General features: G+C 41.6%; 1 protein-coding gene across 1 annotated transcript in view; it reads right to left on the bottom strand.

Annotated features, from left to right (window-relative positions):
* The window catches only part of csmd3b (CUB and Sushi multiple domains 3b), a 2,092,226-nt gene that overhangs the window by 1,961,599 nt on the left and 109,639 nt on the right, over window positions 1–20,988 (bottom strand). The window lies entirely within an intron of this gene.

Raw genomic sequence — 20,988 nt, 5'->3', positions numbered from 1 at the left:
GTCATCAATGAAGGTGACAAGTCTTTCAGCTATGGAGAGTTTGAAGCTGTGGTAGAGGCCTAAACTGTTATGAAAATAGGTGGTTTTAATGATGGATAAAATATGTCTGTTAATGTGAGTCTTCCAAAGCATAAAGGTTCTGCATGGTCTGGTTAAACCTGAGTGAGTGGTCAGGGAAGAGATTGGAATGATTTCAAGAAGCACATTTTATGTTGGGAACAGAAAACAATAGCTTTGGCTTTTTTGGCATTCAATTGGAAGAAATTATGATTCATCATGAATTCTTATTGAATAGGTAATCTGGCAGTACCCATGGTCACAGGAACAAGAGAGATGATGGAGAAGTAGAGTTGAGTGTCATTAGAAAATATATGGGAGCTGAACCCATGTCTATAAGTAATGCCGTCAATGGGGTAGCATGTAGGTGTGTGGAAGAGGATGGGTCCCAAGGATAGATCTTTAGGGACTCTGGAGGTGATGCTTAAGAAGGGAAGCTATTGTAGATCTGCAGGCAAAATTTGGAGAATTAGAGGTTGAATGGTACATGGGCAGCCCCACTGAGCATGAGAACAGAAAAAAGACAACAAATAAGAGTGGCATCAGAGATTGGGTTCAAGGAGGGAGAATGCATTATGTCGCAGCCATAAAGAATATGAACAATATCCAATTACATTCTCACAAAGATTCATTCCCATCATTGCCTCATTTTATTGAGCTAAAATGGCAAAATACTACACTTTTATGTGACAAATTATATTGCTCTCAAGTATTAACATTCTTATTCAGCAAATTTGAAAACCATGGTACGTAAATCCCAAAGTTATTTTTCTTTTTTGGCATCACTATAAATTGCAGCTGTGAGTCTAACAGAGCAGACAGGTCAAGGTGAAAGGATAGTATTTTTTTTGAAACAGCTTTCCCAGTAGTCTGCAGCTGGAAGTGACACTAGTTTCTCAGTGAACAGAAAGAACTCTGAGCATCTTGGAACTTGACATTTTTGCTGTGGGGTACAGCCAATCAATGCCAGTCTCATTTCATAACATTACAAGGTTAACCAGGAACAGAACAATTTTTGATGGGGAAGTGGGTTTCTCCCCCAGCAGGAATATTTAAATCCAGCACCTTGAGAGCACTCACAGCAGAGGCAGACATTCCTGCCCACTTACTAAGGCAGTCGATGCATAATCATTTCAAGTTGCACTTCAATCAGGTTACAAGCCCCTACTAGCAATAGACATTTTGCACATTAAATTCTTCCAATACCCAAAGTTAATCAGCAACAGCAAAGCAGTCCAAACAACATTAGTGACTGGAATACCTCACGAAAGCTAAATGTATTCATACTAAAGCAGGCTTGTCCGATTGAAACTCTAGGATGAGATTTATAATATATTCATATTGAAGGGGAACTTTGGAAAGTGGTTTTAACATCTTGGACTTCTTCCAATCTGCATCGGAAACTTTTCATTCTACTTTTCTTCAAGTAACTTGATGATTCTGCCCGTAATTGGCCTTCTTTCTTCTTGTGGTGAGGTTATTGAAAAGTACATTCATTCACAATTAATTCATTTGCCTGTGGTGTTTTCCTCCCCCTCAATGCCTGCCTAACCACCCCTATCCTTGCTCCAATACAACACCCTCACATTAATGGCTTCACATAAATAGAGGAAATCCTAATTGAATAAAATTAATAAAAATTAACAAAACAATTAACAAAAAAGAAGCAACTGGAAAGGGTGATTCTGTTCATTTCAGAGCTGCAGCAACAAATGGGGGAGAGTTTTCTAGTTTTCTTCCCTTCAGGGGGGCTGAATGTGTATGGGCGCAGGCAGGCGCGCAGTCGATCACCGTCTGCGATTGGCTGTGTGCCGCCATTTTACGCGGGCCGGCCACTTAAGGCTCGCCCAGCATGATGTGCACTCTGAAGTGCTGAGCGCTCCCTGTGCGGGCGGGGAGAGGAGACTGAGTTGGGGCCTGCGCACTTTCGCTACTTCAGGGAGATTAGTTTGATTATGAAGAATTAAAATAAAGGGGAAAAAAAATTCAGACATGTCCCCTCATGTGACAGTGTCATATGAGCTGGGACATGTCAATGAATTTTAATAAAAATCTTTATTCAATTTATAAACACTTCCTGAAACCTTATCCTGCCCATGGTTTCAGGTTTCATGATAAATGCGAAGGCAACCTGGGCTCTTCGCCTGCCCACCAACCTGAAGGTTGGACGGGCAACCCAGACAACCAGCTTAATTAGATTATTAACGGCCTTAATAGGCCTTTGACAGTTCGTGGCATGCAGCTGATTCCGGTGCGTGCCCGCCGAACTAAAAATCTGAATGACGCGCGATGATGTTGGGGCACACGCCCGTCCTGCATGCCAACCAAAAGATTCAGGCCATAGAAATGTTAAGGCACAGAGTCAATGCGGAGCTTAGATTAAGCCATTTGAATTCAACATTAGTTCCACAAGAGTAATCCCCCAACCGCAACCATATCCTTAATTATAGAAACAACCCTTTTTTCCAGCTGAGATGTAAAATGCAGCTCGTGACTAATAGCCCAATCACACTACTGCCTGTATCTACATGACAGAACTAGTGTATCACTTAACATTACTCTTTAGTAACAGTGAACAGCAAACACCCTTTCTATAGTTGGGGAACAAAGTCAGCACCCTGATTGTGTGATCACTGACAATTGGATGTTGCCAGCTGTTCATTACACTTACACCTGCTCACCAGCTTTCTATTGGCTTTTGCACTGGAATTTGCAGGGATTGCAAATCTGTTTCAGCAGAGTGCCCACTACAGGGCACTCTGGATCTATGTGAGCAGAACAACTGTGTACACATGTAACTGACACACATGATACACATGTGTGTCCCCTTACCCAATCAGATTGAGGAATCTTACCAAGACAAGGAGGGGTTAATTTTAACTCTCAAGAATGGTTTGGGTGAGAGGTTATAAAGCTAAAAATCTGAATCAGGAACCCAACCAGCATCAAACCCTTTCACTTCCAGTTTTATTGGAGGTTAGACAAGGGGCAGGTAAACAATCCATTCTCAAGTGGTGGGTTGCTCATTTAAATATTTTAATACTGCATATCTTCATTGTAACAGTGATTCTATTTCTATCTAGTCACCCAGATCTGCATGGCATATCAGGAAGCCTGGCAGGTGAAGGAAAGAGAGAAGGCCTGAATCCATGAGGTAAGTGCTGTTACAACTCTTATTAGAAGGAGTAGAATTGTTTTCTCCAGGTGCAACAAGTTTACTAGCAAACCTGAACTCTCAAACAATCTGTCTGCTCTGATCTTGTGAAAGGACACCACCAGTCCCCATCCCACATTTGGAACCTCCCAACCCCCATCTGCACCACTTCCCCTCCATAATCACCTTTTATTCCCCACTAATAACTCTCACCTCTCCACGACTGTATACTCCCTCCACCACCACCCCCCCAACCTCCCTGGATCGGGGCTACAGAGTCAAAACCAGGAAGTTAAAATTAAAATAATTAATTTGATGATGAATCATGTGCAGAAAACAAAACAAGGAGACAGAAGGAAAGATGAGATTATGAGAAAGAGATAAAGCAAACAGAGGTAAAAAAGTATTTAAAATTCCAACAGTACAAAGGAATGAGATTCCACAATTGCAGAAGTTAATTTTCATTGACAGAGATGTTGATTGCTCATAATTAAGACTTATCACGCTCTCAAATAAGATCGACATTCCAATGCAGTACTAAGGACTGTTGTACTGTTAAAGGTGCTGTCTTGGGGGTGAAATTTTAAACCAAGGCCATATTGGCCTGCTTGGGTGGGTTTAAAAGATTCTATGACACTATATTGAAGAAGAGCAAGGCAGTCATCCTTGGCGTTGTGGCCAATAATTATCTTGCAATAAACATCTCAAAGAAAACCAGGTTATTTAGTCATTATTGCAGTTATGTTTCTGGAAGTTTGATGTGTGCAAATTAGCTGCCACATTTCCTACATTACAAGCATGACTACACTTCAAAAGCATTTCATTGGCTATAACTTGTTTTGTGACACCTGGTGGTTGTGGAAAAACTCCATACTTCCTTTATTTTCTTTTTTTTAAATTTACTTACACTGGAATGGACAAGCCCTAATTTTTCCCTGTGTGTTCAGTGGGTATCTATCAGATAAAAGTGTGGGACATTGCAATACTTATGTATTTGAATGTTGAGTCTCTTGGTAAGCTATTGGTGCAGTGAAGCTTCTGGAGAAACAGGGCAACCTAAACAGCAAAGTCCTGATTTCTCCACCTAACTGCACATATGCAATCCCAAGAAGTTGCTATCCAGTTTAATCTTTAATAACAGAGCTGTTAATTTTAATCATAAAATCTAGAACATTAAATTTTGGTTAACTGTGAAAGACTTCTTTAAGACAGTTGGCTCAAGGGGTGGAATTTAATGTGAGCATTGGGAAGCCCGTCATTCGTCATGAATTCTGGTGGCATCCCCGCCACCCTGATCTGTAGAATCCCTGGTGGAATAAAGCTCCTAATTGGTGGCAGGAATCCTGCCTTCGGGACTCCTGGCTTCCCCGGTGTCATTAATGTACTGCCATGTCTGGAGTGGATATTCTGCATCTTGAGAGCTGCGGCCAACCAGAGGTCAGCAGCTCTACAGTGCCACCAGGAGCATTGGCCACAACCAGTATTACATTGGGGCAAGAGGACCGTTGATGGATCCTCAGGAGATAGATAAATGAAGTGAGATGGGGTTCGCAGGGAGAGGTTCAACAACAAGGGTAGGGAAGGGGTGGCTTCCTGCAGACAACCCTTCCTTTCTGATGCTGGGTCTCTCAGTCAGACTCAGAGTGACTCACGGAGGATCCTTGGATAGAAGGTTCTTTTGTTTAATTTATCTATGTGTATTTTCTGACAGATACAAGCAGTTCAGTTTAGGTTTCCTGAGGGAAAAGCAGCTGGATGATTTGCTCTAGTTTGCAGCTGGTGGAAGGAATGTACAGTGGTCCTGACAGAGCCTTGTGGCAGAAAGCAGTCAGCTTCAATAGTTGGCTTGGAAAGAGCTATATAGAAACTGTTGGAGCAGACTGGGAAAATATATGTCTAAAACCAGGGCATAGAGCTGAAGAGTCCACAATCGTGAGCTCTTTTCAGAAAATTAGAGGTTCAGTTAGCCAAAAGCTAATGAAAAGATCCCATGAAATGTGTACATTGAATAGTGGCTGGCATACTAAGGCGAATTAAAGTGGATTCCAGAGGGCTGAGACATATCTTCTGGGTTGGTCCCAGGAAAGTGCATGAGCCTTCAAAATTTTGCAAGATCAGTGAACTCTTGGAGGAAAGTAAAATGTAGAACAGAGTTTATAGCAAAAGTTTTTATAAACCATAGTATTGGTGTTTGCTTTGTTTAATTTATTTTTATATGTACAATAAAAAATGTTTTTGCTAAAACAAATGAAATCTTTTGGTGTTGTTCTCTCCATTAGTTGTTGGGTTTTTAAATGTTAGCAGTTTCTAACAGAATCATAACAAATCTCTCTCTCAGCGTGCCCTACCACCTTCAATGATTTCTGCACATATATCCGCAGGTCCCCCTGCTCTTGCATCCCCTTTATTTTATATTGTCTCTCCTCGTTCTTGCTATCTCCTTGTTCTTGCTATTGGGGGAGATGGTGGCATGATGGTGTTGTGCAGTGAGGAGGGTTTAATTAATAATCTTGTTAGGGAACAGTGACCATAACATGATAGACTTCTTCATTAGGATAGAAAGTGAAGTAGAGCTAACTGAAACTGGCTCCTAAATCTTAACAAAGATAACTTTGAAGGTATGAGGTGTGAGTTGGCTAAGATAGATTGGGGAATTCATTAAAAGGCATGACGGTGGATAGGCAATGGCTAATATTTAAGGAACAAATGTGTTCATTGCAATTTATTCATTCCTTTCTTGTGCAAAAACACAATAGGAAAAGCGGCCCAACCGTGGCTAACAAGATAAATTAACGATAGTATTAGATCCAAAGGGGAGTTATATAAAGTTGCTAGAAAAAGTAGCAAGCCTGAGGATTGGAGCAGGTTAGAATTCAGCAAAGGAAGACCAAGAGATTAATTAAGGGGGGAAAAATAGAGTGAGAATACACTTGCAAGGAACATAAAAGCAGACAGTAAAAACTTCTATGAGTATGTAAAAAGAAAAAGATTGGTGAAGACAAATGTAGATCCCTTACGGTCTGACATGGGAGAATTTATAATAGGAAACAAAGAAATGGCAGTGCAATTAAATAACTGCTTTAGTTCTGTCTTCACAGAGGAAGACACAAATAACTTCCCAGAAATTCTAGGGAACCCAGGGTCTAGTGAGAAGGAGGAATTGAAGGAAACTAGCATTACTAAAGCAATAGTGCTGGAGAAATTAATGGGACTGAAAGCCCGATAAATCCCAGGGCCTGATAATCTACATCCCAGGGTACTAAAGGAGGTGGCCAATGAAATAATAGATGTGTTGGTTGTCATCTTCTAAAATTCTGTAGATTCTGGAATAGTCCTGGCAGATTGGAGGGTAGCGAATATAACCCCACTATTTTAAAAAGGAGGAAAACAGAATGGCAGAGTATTATTGAAATGGTGATAGATTTAGAAATGTTGATGTGCAAAGGGACCTGAGTGTCCTTGTACAACAATCACTGAAAACAAGCATGCAGGTGCAGCAAACAGTTAAGAAGGCAAATGATATGTTGACCTTCATTGCGAGAGGACTTGAGTGCAGGAGCAAGGATGTCTTACTGCAGCTATACAGGGCCTTTGTGAGGCCTCACATGGAGTATTGTGTGCAGTTCTGGCCCCCTTACTTAAAACGGGATATATTTGCCATAGAGGCAGTGTAGCGAAGGTTCATCAGACTGATTCCTGGGATGGCAGGATTGTTGTATGAGGGCAGATTGGGCCAACTAGGCCTGTATTCACTGGAGTTTAGAAGAATGAAAGGAGATATCATTGAAACATATAAAATTCTGACAGGGATGGACAGACTGGATGCAGGGATGATATTTCCTCTGCCTGGGGGGAGTCTAGAACAAGAAGTCACAGTCTCAGGACGCAGGGTAGACCATTTAGGACTGAAATGAGGAGAAACCTCTTCACTCAAGGGTGGTGAACCTATGGAGTTCTCTACCACAGAAGGCTGTGGAGGCCAAGTCACTGAATATGTTTAAGAAGGAAATAGATAGATTTCTGCACTCTAAAGGCATCAAGGGATACGGGGAGAATGCAGGTGTATGGCATTGAGATAGAGGATCAGCCATGATCATCTTGAATGGCAGAGCAGGCTCGAAGGGCCGAATGACCCACTCCTGCTCCTATTTTCTATGTTTCGAAGTAAATGACACATCATACTTCACTATATTAAATTTCATCTGCCATTTGTCCACCCATTCCACCAACCTGTCTCAGTCCTTTTGAAGTTTAGTACTATACCTCCTCACAGTTGACAATACTTCCAAGTTTTGTGTCACCTGAAAATTTTGAAATTGTGCCCCGTACGCCAAATTCTAGGTTGTTAATACATATCAAGAAAAGCAGGGGTCCTAACACCAAATCTTGAGGAACCCCGCTGTAAGCCTTCCTCCAGTCTGAAAGCCAATCATTCACAACTACCCTCTGCTTCCTGTCATTTATACAATTTTGTTCCAAGAGCTCTAACTTTGTTCATAAGTCTGTTGTATGGCACTTTATCAAATGCCTTTTGGGAGTCCATAGTCCGAACTTTCTGAGCAGTGGCGATGTTGCAGGCACATTGCTGCTGCGTGCAAAGCTTCGCCTGACCAGTCGCTGCTGCACATTTCTTCCAGAGTCTTCTGAACCTGGCTGTCAAAGGAATGTACATCACAGCAGCCCCGGAGAACTCTGTCGGAGCAGGATAAAGTCGGATGAAGAGAAGTCATGCCCCCTTTTTACAGCACCAGCTGCCATATTCTCCTGGTAAGTTTAAAAGTCCAGTCTCAGAGTGTCGATGAGTGAATGGGTGAGTGGGTAAGCGGGTGGGTGAGATGGGTCAATGGGTAGGTGGGTGGGTGAACAGGCAGCTAGGTGGGTGAGGTGGGGTAAGTGGATAGGTGGCAGAGGTAGTTAGGTGGATCAGGTTGTAGGTGGGTGAGGTAAGTAGGTGGATAGGTATGTGAGGTGGGTGAGTAGGTAGTTGGGTAGTCAAGGGGTCGTCGGGTTTAGTTGGGGGCTAGTAGCGTGGGGACGGGGAGTAGTTGGGTGGTTGTTGAGTCTGGTCAGGGCAGTGTGGTAAGGTCGGGGGTTAGTTGTGTCTGGTCAGAGGGCGGGGCATAGTCAGGTCAGGTGGTAGTCGGGTAGTAGTCGTGTTCTGTCGGGGGGGGTGTAGTCGGGTGGTCAGGTGGTAGTCGGGTGATCGGGGGGGTTGTCAGGAAGTCAGGAGTAGTGAATGAGGGAGGGTTAGTTGTGGAGTTGCCCAGGTGTTAGACCAGGTTTTAAGTTGTCTAACATTCCCTGGGTAACTATCCAGGTAAGCATTGCAGAACTGTCCCAGGTTGTAGACATCAGCAGAGGGTCCTGGGCAGCTAGGGAACTGCCCATTGGAAATTTAAACTTTCTGGAAAATTCCCACTTAGGTCTGTGTGCCAGGACTTGCAGGATCCTGACATGAGCTTTCGGTTGTATGCCCACCACGGCTTCTGACGATCTGGAGACCGGAAGATTTGGGCTCATGTCCACCATTTCAACTGTATTACCCTAATCTATCCTCTCTGTTACCTCATCAAAAAACTCAAGCAAATGAGTTAAACAAGATGTTTTTTTATTCGTTCATGGACGGCAGAATTTTGCCCTTGATGGGCGGGCGGGCCCCACCTGCTTGGTGGCGGGTGGGCAGCCCATTACTCCCGCCGAAACAGGCCTTGCTGCCATTTTGAGTGAGTGGGCTAATTAAGGCCCGCCCAGCTTGTCGCCCGACAGTAAGTGCTATGCACTTCCTGTGCGGGTGGGGGGAGGTATTCCCCAACTGTCAGAGTGTGCTCTTTCATGCATGCACACGAAAGAGTGCACATCTCCCTGAGGCAAAGTGCTGCCTCAGGGAGATCGCTGAAAACCAGTGAAACTTTTAAACAGAAAAATGAAAAAATCATTAACATGACCCCTCATGTGAAAATGTCACACGAGATGGGGTATATTAATGAAATAAACAAAAGCTTTTTTAAACGTTTTTAAAACTGCTATCAAACCTCATCCCGCCACTGGATGAGGTTTGTAAAAAAAATCATTTACCCACCTCCCTGTTGGCCCTTTGCGCTGAGCCGAAGTTCGCACGGGCCCCTGAAAATCCTGGTTGATTGAAGAGTTAAGGGCCTTAACGAGGCCTTTAATTAATGGCGGGTGCACGTCCCACTGCCTAGCGCGCCTTCCAACCGAAATATCGCGATGCCACGCACTGACTTTGGGACGCTTGCATGACGTCAGCGCATGACATTTTAAGCGCTGGCATGCAAGCTCCGCCACCCGCACGCCAGGCAGAAGATTCTGCCTGGAATGTGGGTGTCACTCACCAGACCAGCATTTATTACCCATCCCTAATTGCCCTCATTCAGAGGGCATTTAAGAATTAACCACATTGCTGAGGGTCTGGAGTCATATGTAGGCCAGCAGGGGGCCTGGAATCACACGTAGGCCTGACCATGTAAGGATGGCAGATTTCCTTCCCTAAAGGACATTAGTGAACCAGATGGGTTTTTACAACAATTGACAATGGTTTTGTGGTCATCATTAGACTTCTAATTCTTTATTGAATTCAAATTCCACCATCTGCTGTGGTGGGATTTGAACATGGGTCCCCAGGACATTACCTTGCCCTTAATAAATCTATGCTTGCTTTTGTTAATTAATCCACATTTGATCAATTTGACTGTTAATTTTGTCCCAAATTATTGTTTCTAAAAGCTTTCCCACCACTAAGGTTTAGCTAACCAGCCTGTAGTTGTTTTGTTTATCTTTACATGCCTTTTTGAAGAAGGGTGTAACATTTGCAATTCTCCAGTTCTCTGGCACCACATTGGGCATTCTCTAAGCTGATTAATACATTATCTATTCACACACTAAACAGGGCACTGACAGAAATACTCAACTTGATGGCACATACAGCTAACCTAATACTAGCAGGTGAAGCTAAAGCACTTCACCAGCAATGTTAGTTTAACTACCCTACACAGTTGGGCTCAGTAATTGCTTCCTAATATTACATGAGTTGATTAAAAGTGACACAATGCAACGTATTCGATCTATGATGAGGTACATTTTTCTTTTACATAAAACAGAATGAAATCAGGTGGTACAGTGAAGTCAGGACAAATGCTCTCACTTTTTGCCGTTTACAACCCAAATGGATGAAATCAAAATCCCCTTCCTTAAAGCTGCAAGTCTTGTAAGAAAATGAGCATTGGTCAGTGTCAGCACAGTTCCTAATGCCACACATTCATACAAACCTGTGCAAGTACAACATGAAAGGCCATTAAATTCAGAAAGTTTCAGTCAGAGCCCATGAGGCTGGCTGGTGTGAGAAATGAGGTTGTACCATATGCTACGTGACCCAGAAATGATTTATGGTAGCGAGTGAGAAAAGTGGAGCAACATTTTGTTCCTCAGTTCTGATGATAGTCAACAGAATGCATATAAAGGTTATCCAAATAATGGAAATAAAATTTTAAAAACATTTTCCAAGGCAGCTATGTTTTCATAAGGAAATACTGCACATACAGAGGCTGTAATGTTTCCATTATTGCATGCCACACAGTGGCAGTGGGGTATGTCCTTAGCAGCCTCATAAGATATATTCTATGTTAAAGATTAAATTATTGTCCAAAATAAAAGGCAATTACCCAACAAAGTTCAGTTAAACTGGAGGGAAAGTCTTTTCAAGTTGCTCTCTTGTGCTTTCTGGTGTCTCTGTGCACAAGAGCATAATTGGGTTGATAGGTCTGAGATCACCAGTTAGTGACACTGCTATATTTCATTGACAATGTGAAAACCCAAAGGATGTTTCATTGACATGGAGTGATCATGAAATCCTTTTTATAAACTATTTCCTCCATCGGTCTCCTAATTGACTTGATCTCTTTATTCTTTTCAATCTGTCTTGTGTTCTACACTTTAGGACTTTATACAGAATCACAGAATTGTTAGGGGGTAGAAGTAGACCATTCGGCCCATCATGTCTGCACTGGCTCTCTAAATGAGCATTATGACTTAGTGCCATTCTCTTGCCTTTTCCCTGTACCCTTGCACATTGTTTCTATTCAAATAATCATCTAATGTCCTCTTGAATACCTCGATTGGACCTGCCTCCACAACATTTCCAGGTACTGCATTCCACTTGCTGTGTGAATTTCTTTTTCTCAAATCATGTTTGAAAATCTGTGACCACTCATCCTCGATCCTTTTGCAAGCAGAAACAGTTTCTTCCTATCTATTCTATCCAGCCCCCTCATGATTTTGAACACATCTGTCAAATCTATTAGCCTTCTCCTGTCCAAGCAGAATGGTCCCAAACTCTCCAATCTGTCTTCATAACTGAAGCTTCTCGTCCCTGGAACCATTCTTGTAAATCTATTCTGCACTCTCTGCAAAGCATTCACATCCTTCCGATAGTGTTGCCCAGTACTGTACACAATACCCCAGCTGAGGTCTAACTAGTGTCCTATACAATTTCAGCATAACTTCCCTGCTCTTGTACTCTATGCCCCTTTTAATAGAGCCCAGGACTGTATGCTTTATTAACTGCTCCCCACCTGTCCTGCCGCCTTCAATGATCATGTACACATGTACACCCAGGCCCCTCTGCTCCTGCATCCCGTTAAGAATTTTACCCTTTGTTTTATACCTTCCTCAATTTAATACAAAATTAAATTGACAAAGGCCTAGAAGCATGATATTTTTGGACAAATTGCAAAACAGAAGAAATAAGTGAAGGAAATATTTTATTTCCTTTGCTTACTTTTGTATGTTTATTTAACACAAGCACCTTGAAGACCTCAAGAGCCCTTGGCTACAAATGGAAAATGTGTTACAAGTATCTGAGTGAAGGTAAGAAGAAAAAAGCATTGACAATCACTGGTGTTGTAGAAAATGTAACACGTGCCCTGACCAATGTTCAACTTCTAAAACAGCTTTTAATGGCTGAATTTGAAACATAGATAGCAAACAAATGTAATCTTGAGCACTGCATCTTCAGTGAAGTGCAATGATTTACCCTCAATGGAAGAAACAAAATGAGTATATTTGCAAAATTAAATAGTACTTTTTGTGGCACAACAGGAATGACAGGTTTGCATTGCCAGGTGGCAGCAGTGAGTGAAGGGCTGCTGGTCACTCTTTCTGTGCCAGCCACTTTCCCTGCTTTTATGTGACAGTGGTGTCTGGGCACTAGGGGGAAGAAGAAAGAGGGTAGGTGTATCTGAATTACTTTTTAGAATTGAAGCTGATTTCCCCTCCATTTGTCTATACTGGTATGTTGTGCAACTGGTCCTACTTGAATAGAACTCAGTACCTAAATATTGTACACTGGCTCCCAGCCCTCTTCGCAATCTTCATCCACAATGGGGGACACTGACGACCTTGTCCGCATTGTAAACCTTAGTGTTAATCGATGCTTTGGGGCTCCAGCCATATTTTCACTTTGTCATCATGAGATAACATTTGCTATTAGTAGAAAATATTGTATTTTTTGAATTTAATCCTGTTTTTGTTCATACTTTGTCTAAGCGTTCTTTATTTATTTTTACAATTTTTCACTAGTCACGTTGTCATCTATACACCCATATTTTAATGATTGTTACTTAGCAAACTTTCTAAGCCAAAACACTACTGAGAGAAGAGGCTACTGGTAATTCACTATCAAGACAAGGCTGTATTATCTGTTTGCTACTAGAAAGTTTCAAACAAACCATTTGTTCTCTTGATAACTCTGGTAGCTCCCTGAACAGGACAATTTCTGACAGTGTATTGGGTTTCATTGTTCAATTGTTTTTTCTCATTCTGAGCACTTTGTTGTCTTAATGTTTGTTCTTAGTGTTCCTTTGTTTGGTCCCTTTTTTGATGATCAGTGGATGTCTCATCAAATTTGGCAAGACATGTTGTTCTTATCAATTTATCCCAACATGCTCCAAATGCTATTTTTCTTTGAGTGACACCGTGAGGATGTTTTTAGCTTTTAGCACAAAATGGTCAGTTAGCAAGTAGTGGTGCCATATGTGGCTTTGTCCAGGGAACATGATGTATTTAGAGCATATCTCTACAGTTTGATCACCAGTCTTTAGCATTGCAAAATCACTCAGTGATTTGGGGAATATCAACATGAATAGCTTTCTTCTACTGAAACCTTTCACTTGCAAATCACCAACATTCCTTGTCAATTTGTGTGCGATGAGTCTTCACTTGAGTCATTGCTGGTGGAGCATATGTAACTGCTCTCATGATTCTGCAGCATTATCATTTCAGACTTAGCTTCATTGCTGTAATTCAGAGAAGACCACAAGACTCATGAATTCTGAAGAACCATTGATTTTGCTGATAAGAGATCCTTCACTTTCTTTTTCTTGTCAAGTAGCATCCAGTGCAGCCAACATCATTGAGACATATCAATTACAAAATTGCTGAAATAGTTCACCGTTATCCAACATCTCAGTCCAGACATCTGTGTAGGTTTTTCCATATTTTTTGATGGCCAAAAGCTTTATTTTGGAGTTTGGTTTCACTCTTTGTTCACTCCAAATCTTACCAATAAGTGGGAACTAGCACATCAACCTCTTGTTTGTCTCAGACTGGTTTCAGTTTGACCGGTCCGATCTTTATTAAAAGAAGTATTAGCCTTTCAGCGTGGTTTTGTTGCGAGGTTGTCCAAATTCCTTCACCCTTAATCGAATCTACTACTCCTATAATATGCCACAAAGCTGTTAAGAATGGCTTTGTTATCGACTTTTGATACTACTTGGTCTTAAAAGCCCATTTCTTCTGGAGGCATGATGAATAGGCACAGCATAGAGCTGTCTTCACTTAAATTACATTCCCAGAATCCCTGTGATGCATGTAGGTTACTGAAAACCATTGCGTACAATCATCCCTAATGTCTTTGCTAAGATAACATAACTCTAAATATGCATGTCTTAGCCTTTCTGCAGAACTTGCCATTTTTCTGACATGCATTAACAACAAAATAAACAGTCAGTTGATTCACCAACTTTGGTGATCAACTACAACTCTTTCATGTGATTAACATTTGCTTTCCATTTTATGTAAGACTATCTCTAGTGCTACCTTGATTAATTTAATTAAAAATAACCTTGTTATTCATTTAACTAAGGTTTGTCTTATTGCTTGTGCCAGTGTAATGATTCGTATAACTTAAAAGATTTTTTGTTCAAGCATGAACTACCTCTCTGCAAGGGAGCATTTTAAACCCATAGTTCAGACAAGTTGGTGATTATTAGAGAAGTGCTTATGACCAATGATTGACTTAGTTTGTTACAATTGTGAGGTTTATGAGATTATCACATTTTGTCACTGTAGCTTGAAATTTAGGGTAAATTAAAGAGATCATGTAACCTGTTCATCATCTGCCTGACATTAAGCTTAGGTGATTTGATTGTTATAGATCAAAGGAATGCTTAGATGGCATGACTGGAAGTAGGTGCAATGTATTTACACTTGGAGCTGATGGCAGCAATCTTTGAGTTTGCAATGAGTAGTCTCTGAGTCGCCAAAACCTCAGAAAGCTGTTCAAGTTACCAGCTTGAAGACAGCTGTGCTGTAAACAGTCCATTTACTTCTAAGATGAAAGTGAGTTGGGATCAGGTTAGCTAATTAGTATTTCTACATAGGTACAAGGTTAATATGTTTCATGTTGCCATGGGGAAAAGGGCAGAGGAAGCCATTTTGAGATCAGGCTGCAGGTTTCCCCACAAATTAGTGAATATTGCAGACAGGCAGCAGTTCTGTGTGGTCAGCAGAGAGAAAATGCTGTTTGACTTACAGGCTTCTACTGCTGGATGTGGAGGGGGACAGGCTTTAGTCAAAGAGACATAACCTGCAGCCTTCTATGAGCTCCAGGAGATTTGTTCTGGCATGGTGAGGGAGAAGGATAATCATTGGAACAGACTTCATCACTGGCAGTAGATTTAAGGAACTCTGAAACAGTTACTACTTGGTGAGGCGGCGATACTGGAACCTATTGGAAGCTGGGAGCAATTGTGGACTGTTTGCTATAAGGACAGTAATTCCATGGAGGGTGCAATGTGTGCTAAGTATACAAGGGAAAGGTTCCTCTTTGTAGTTTAATGACTAAGTTGCCTACAAAAGGAAGTAGTGTTTAGTCAATAGTGCTTTTCATCATTTGTTGCAGTAAAAGTTTTAAAACGTGAAATCTTGTTGCGTCATTCATTGACCTACCTCTGCAGGAAGTTTGAATCTCTTTTTTAAAGTCATATGTGTCTACATAGATTGTAACAAGCCTTTGAACTGCATAAGTAGTTTACCATTGTTTGTGACAAACCATCATAATGGGTGACATTTAGACCAGATGTGCTAAGATAACAAGGCTCAAAAGAATAGAAAAGCAAGATAAATGAATGATTGAATCCATTGGGTTATGTGACAAGAAAAAGAGTTATAAGGAAGAGGTGATTTCTAATAAAACAACACATGAGATAGGAATCGGAGAAGATCAACACCAGCAGGACAAATTTCCAAGTTTTTGTAAAGTGGATGACAATGCAGGTTAACAGGAAGCCAAATGCCTTCCAAGCTTATCTGTGCATGCTGTCCTGTCCAGTCGAAATGCAGATAGTATCTAAAACTGACTGTTAATACTGGAAATTAATTATGGATATTATGATTAATTCCTGTATGGATTAATTCAATAAAACTACCTAACCAATACAGGAGTCAGCCTGAATCCTTGGAAGAATTAAGATTCACAGAAATTTTACATATATTGGTAATGGTATCTTTTTGTATGGCTGCTGCACTAGTAGGGCAACTTCCTCAAGAGTTATGGGGTGTTCACTGCACAGACCTGAATTCTTCAAAGATATCTGTATGGTGCTGTGCCAGAATTTTATACCATTCATCACTGTAGGCGTTCTCATTCACTTTTATGAGCTAAGGTGTGCCATGTTTTCAAATGGAAAAATTATTGCACTTCTGTGGGAATGATCATAATTTGCACTCTGCACATTGCATATATACTTTTCTTTCAATATACACTGATCTATGTAACTCCAGAGTATCCAATTACCATAAATCATACCGTATAAATCAAGCTAGCATATAAGATGACCCTATTTTCTCCACACATAAAAATCATGTTTTGCATATACTCAGCGTATAAATCAACACTTACCCTACCCCACCCACCCCCTGTCCTTTTTAGCTACAAAATATATTCACATTGGTAATCAGCCTCAGGTTTTCACACCAGAAATGCTTGTAATCAGTGCATGGGATCAAGGAAACAATACGGGCTTTGCTGCAAAGAAGATGCACAGGAGTTTAAGACACGACCACACAGGACAGGCTGCAAATGGCACAGCATGGCGAGTGATGAACAGAAATGGGTCCTCTGGCATAAAGTATGAAGCACGAAACTGCTTTCAAACATAATTGGCATAACATTTGCTAACTCATCAAGTAACTGCTGCAGCGAAGGAATTCAGTGTTAGTGAAAAACTGGTGAGAATGGAAGGAGAAGGAATCCACCCTGATGAAGATGCCCAGGGCCAAATGTGCCATGAGAACAGGGATCAGCCACTGGCCTGATTTTGAGAAGCGCGTATTGGAATGGGTCCTTAAAAATCGTCAGAATGGTTACATTGACACAAGAAATGCAATGTGTATAGATGCAGTTAAATGGGTCAAATCAAACCCTGAACCCAGTAGAGATTTCAGACAACAGCTAGTTGCTGTGGCCACTTTGTGGAACAAAAAAATCTAGCGTTGTGGCAGAAGATCAAAATTGCCCAGAGATTACCAAGGGCTCAATCTTCTGGTCGGCGTGTGGGGGTGGGCGCAACTCGCCGACGCGTAAAATGATGCGTGGTGACATCAGGCGTGTGGCCTGACGTCACCACACGTCATTCAGATCTTCAGTTCGGCGGGTACGCACCGGAGTTGGCTGTGCACCTGCTGACCTGTCAAAGGCCTATCAAGGCCGTAAATAATCTAATTAAGCTGGTTGTTGCTATCACTGGCCTTTTGTTCAGCGTCACCCGCTCCACCCCCACTTGAACAGTATAAATTTCATTACATTTTTACTTCTCTTTAGCTCTGAAGCAGAGTCAAACATTAACTCTGCTTTTGTTTTCTTTTTATTTAATCTTTCATGGGACATGGACATTGCTGACAAGGCCAGCATTTGTTGCCTCATTGCCCTTGAACTGAGTGGCTTGCTACACTGTGGCAAAGGGCAGGTAAGGGTCAACAACATTGCTGTGTATCTGGAGACATATGTAGGCCAGACCAGGTAAGGATGGCAGATTTCCTTCCCTAAAGCACATTAATGAACAAGATAGGTTTTTAATGACAATAGTTTCATGGTTATCATTACTGAAATTAGCTTTCAGCTACAGATTTATTAATTGAGTTTAAATTTGACCAGCTGTCATGGTGGGATTTGAACCCATAACCCCAGCGCATTAGCCTGGGCCTCTGGATTGCTCATTTAGTGATGTTACCACTACACTACCATCTTAATGAGCTGAGAAATGGCAATTGACCTGAAACATTAACTCTTACCTCCCCACACAGATGCTGTCTGACACGCAGGCAGTTTGTCAGTGTTTTCTGTTTAGATATCAATAAAGGAGTAATGGAACATTAGCATAGCAATAATGTTGCTGGACGAATAAACCTGAAAGCCTGGACTACAGCACTCTCAGCTCAGGCGCAGAATTTTCCTCCCATCGGGCGTGGGGGTGGGGGGGAACTTAGGAGCCAGTTTTTCACTAACACTGAATTCCTTCGCTACAGCAGTTACTTGATGGGTTAGGGCCAATTAAGGCCCACGCAGCATGACGTCCGCGAGAAAATGTTATGCGCTCCTGAGGCTAAGTGCTGCCGCAGGGAGATCGGCTCTACAGTAAAAAATCTTAAAAATAGAGAAAAAAAAATTCCCTGATGTGTCCCCTAATGTGACACTGTCACATGAGTTGGAACATGTCCATCACTTTTAAATACACTTTAATTACATTTTTTAAAACCTACATGAAACCTCATCCTGCCCGTGGATGAGGTTTCATGCTTTTTTCAATGCCCGCTAGGGCTCCTGGCCTGCCCGCCAACCTTAAGATTGTATGGGCAGGTCCATTAATTAGTTTAACGACTTTGCTAATGGCCTCAATTGGCCAGGTCGGCAGGCGCACAGCTGATTCTGCTGAGCCCCCACCTACCTGAAAATTGAAATGGGGCAGGGTGACGTCAGGAGTTCCACCTGACGTCATCCCGTGTCATTTTACGTGGCTCCCCCCCCCCCCACCCCAGCCTGCACGGAGTGCATAGCGCTTCTTTGCGGACCATGTAAATTGGTGGCGCATCCCTGATTGGGGGCGCCAATCAGAGGCACGTCTCTGCGCGGCTGCTCCTAAACCGGGGGGGGGTTAAATTCTATCCCAAAGATGCTGCCTGACCCGTTGAGAATTTCCAGCATTGTTGGATTTTACTTTAGATTTCTAGCACCCATGGTATTTTGCTTTTGATTTGTTCATATTCACATCCTTTCCTGTTTTTATACAAATAAATCATCACAGTAACCCATTTCATCTTTGGCCATATTACAAACATAGAAACATAACGACATGGAGCAGAGTAGGCCACTTGGCCCCTCGAGCCTGCTCCACCATTTGATAAGATTAAGGCTGCTTTGATTACGGCCTCAACTCTAGTTTCCCGTCTATCCCTTATAACCTTTGACCCCCTTCTTAATCAAGAATCTATCTAACTCAGCCTTAAAAATATTCAATGGCCCTGCCTCCACTGCTCTCAGGGGCAGAGACCAATGACCAACTGAGAGAAACAAAGTCTCCTCATTTCCATCTTAAGTGAGAGATCCCTTATTTTTAAACTGTGTCCTCTAGTTCTAATCTCTCCCACAAGAGGAAACATTCTCTCAGCACCCACCCTGTCAAGACCTCTCAGGTTCTTTTATGTTTCAATAAGATCACTTCTCATTCTTCGAAACTCCAATGAATACAGGCCCAACCTTCCCTCATAAGATAACCCTTTCATCCCAGGAAGCAGTCGAGTAATCCTTTCTTAAGTAAGGAGACCAAATCTGCACAGTACTCCAGATGTGATCTCACTAATGCTCTGTACAACTGTAACAAATCTTCCCTACTCATTCAGCTTGCAATAAGTGACAACATTCTATTTGTCTTCTTAATCACTTGCACTACTTGCATACTAACTTTGAGTTTCATGTACCATGTCACCAGATCCCTCTGTGTCTCAGAATTCTGCAATCACTCTCCCATTTAAATAATATAATGCTTTTCTGTTCTTCATGCCCAAAATGGACAAGTTCATATTTTCCCACATGATGACTTTTCATTAGTGACTCCTGCAGAATTTGCTAAAGATACATAGTATTACATAGAATATGTGGCACAGGATCACGCAATTTGGCCCAACCAGTTCATTCAGGTATTTGTGCTCCATTCGAGCCTTCTCCCATCTTTAATCAACTAACCTACCCTCGTAACCATCTATTTCCATCCCCCTCATATGGTTGTTTAATTTTCTTAAATGCCTCTATCTTCAATTTTACTGCATTTTTGGCAATTTTTGCCTTAGGTAGGGCATAGGCTTGGCTTGTGTCTTCAGTCATATTTCTTTTAACTTCACCTTGCTATTTGCTGCCTTTACTTTAGCAACAGGATTCTGCTCATTGTATGCCACCTTCTTAATACCTGCAGGAACTGGTTCCCCTTTATCACACAGTCCTATGTTTTGGCATTATGTAGCTTCAGCTATCCAAATCATGTCATTACTTTTTCTAGTGTCATTCCGAAAATCACTTAATGAATCAGAATTTCTCAAATACTTTCAAATATCAGTTTTCTTGATAAAGATGTTTCTAGTCTCTCGCACCTTGAGACAGACTTTTCTCTTTGGTGCCAGTGCATAGGTTTAATGAAACTGACCGCTCATCAGAAATTTGAGCACAATCTGCTCACTGTTGTCCGTGCGATAATTTTAAATGAATGGAAAGTTGGGAGTAGCTTGTACCTGAATTATAATAAGTCCTTCCGTCGCATCAAGCTCTTACACTTGGTTGAAGAGGAAAATCTGTTCCATATCTCCCATTTTTGTAAGGAATGTGGCTACTTTTGGTTTCCCACTTTTTAAAAACAACTTCTGTGGCAACTTCACACCGTTGCTTAAAATTCTTCCAACTTCTCAAGGCATTCGTATTCATTAGAACCAAGAATCTTCTATGAGTAACCTATGAGCTGTCATTGTTTGTTCATTTGTATACCATAGCTTGAGGTTTATTTTATTTGCAGTATGGTTTTTCAAAATATATGTAAGGGGAAGCTAGGTAAGTACATAAGGGAGAAAGGAATGGAAAAATATGCTGATGGTGTTGGTTAAAATAGAGTGGATGGAGGCTCATATGGAGCATAAACCCCTTGGCTGTTGCTGTGTTATAAATGCCATATAATTCTATGTATGCAGTACGATGCTTAAGCACTCCAGTGTAGTCTAATCGCAACAGCAGAAGTGCTGGCTTCATATAGTCTTCATAAGAGAGTGAACAATGCAGGTCCAAAACAGAATGTTTATTCAAGGCGTCATTGTGTATCGACTGGCAGTTTATGGCGCTGTACTCATTTACCATTGCACCAAGATGACTCAAACTGTCAGTGCAATTGGTAGAGAAAAAAAGGTTAAAAATGTTTCTGTTATGATTTCTGAGTGCGTGGGAACTG

Source organism: Carcharodon carcharias, chromosome 6 (genome assembly GCF_017639515.1).
Source record: "Carcharodon carcharias isolate sCarCar2 chromosome 6, sCarCar2.pri, whole genome shotgun sequence".
Lineage (NCBI taxonomy): Eukaryota > Metazoa > Chordata > Chondrichthyes > Lamniformes > Lamnidae > Carcharodon > Carcharodon carcharias.
The sequence above is the reverse complement of the archived record's forward strand: the minus strand, read 5'-3'. Positions and strand labels throughout refer to the sequence as shown.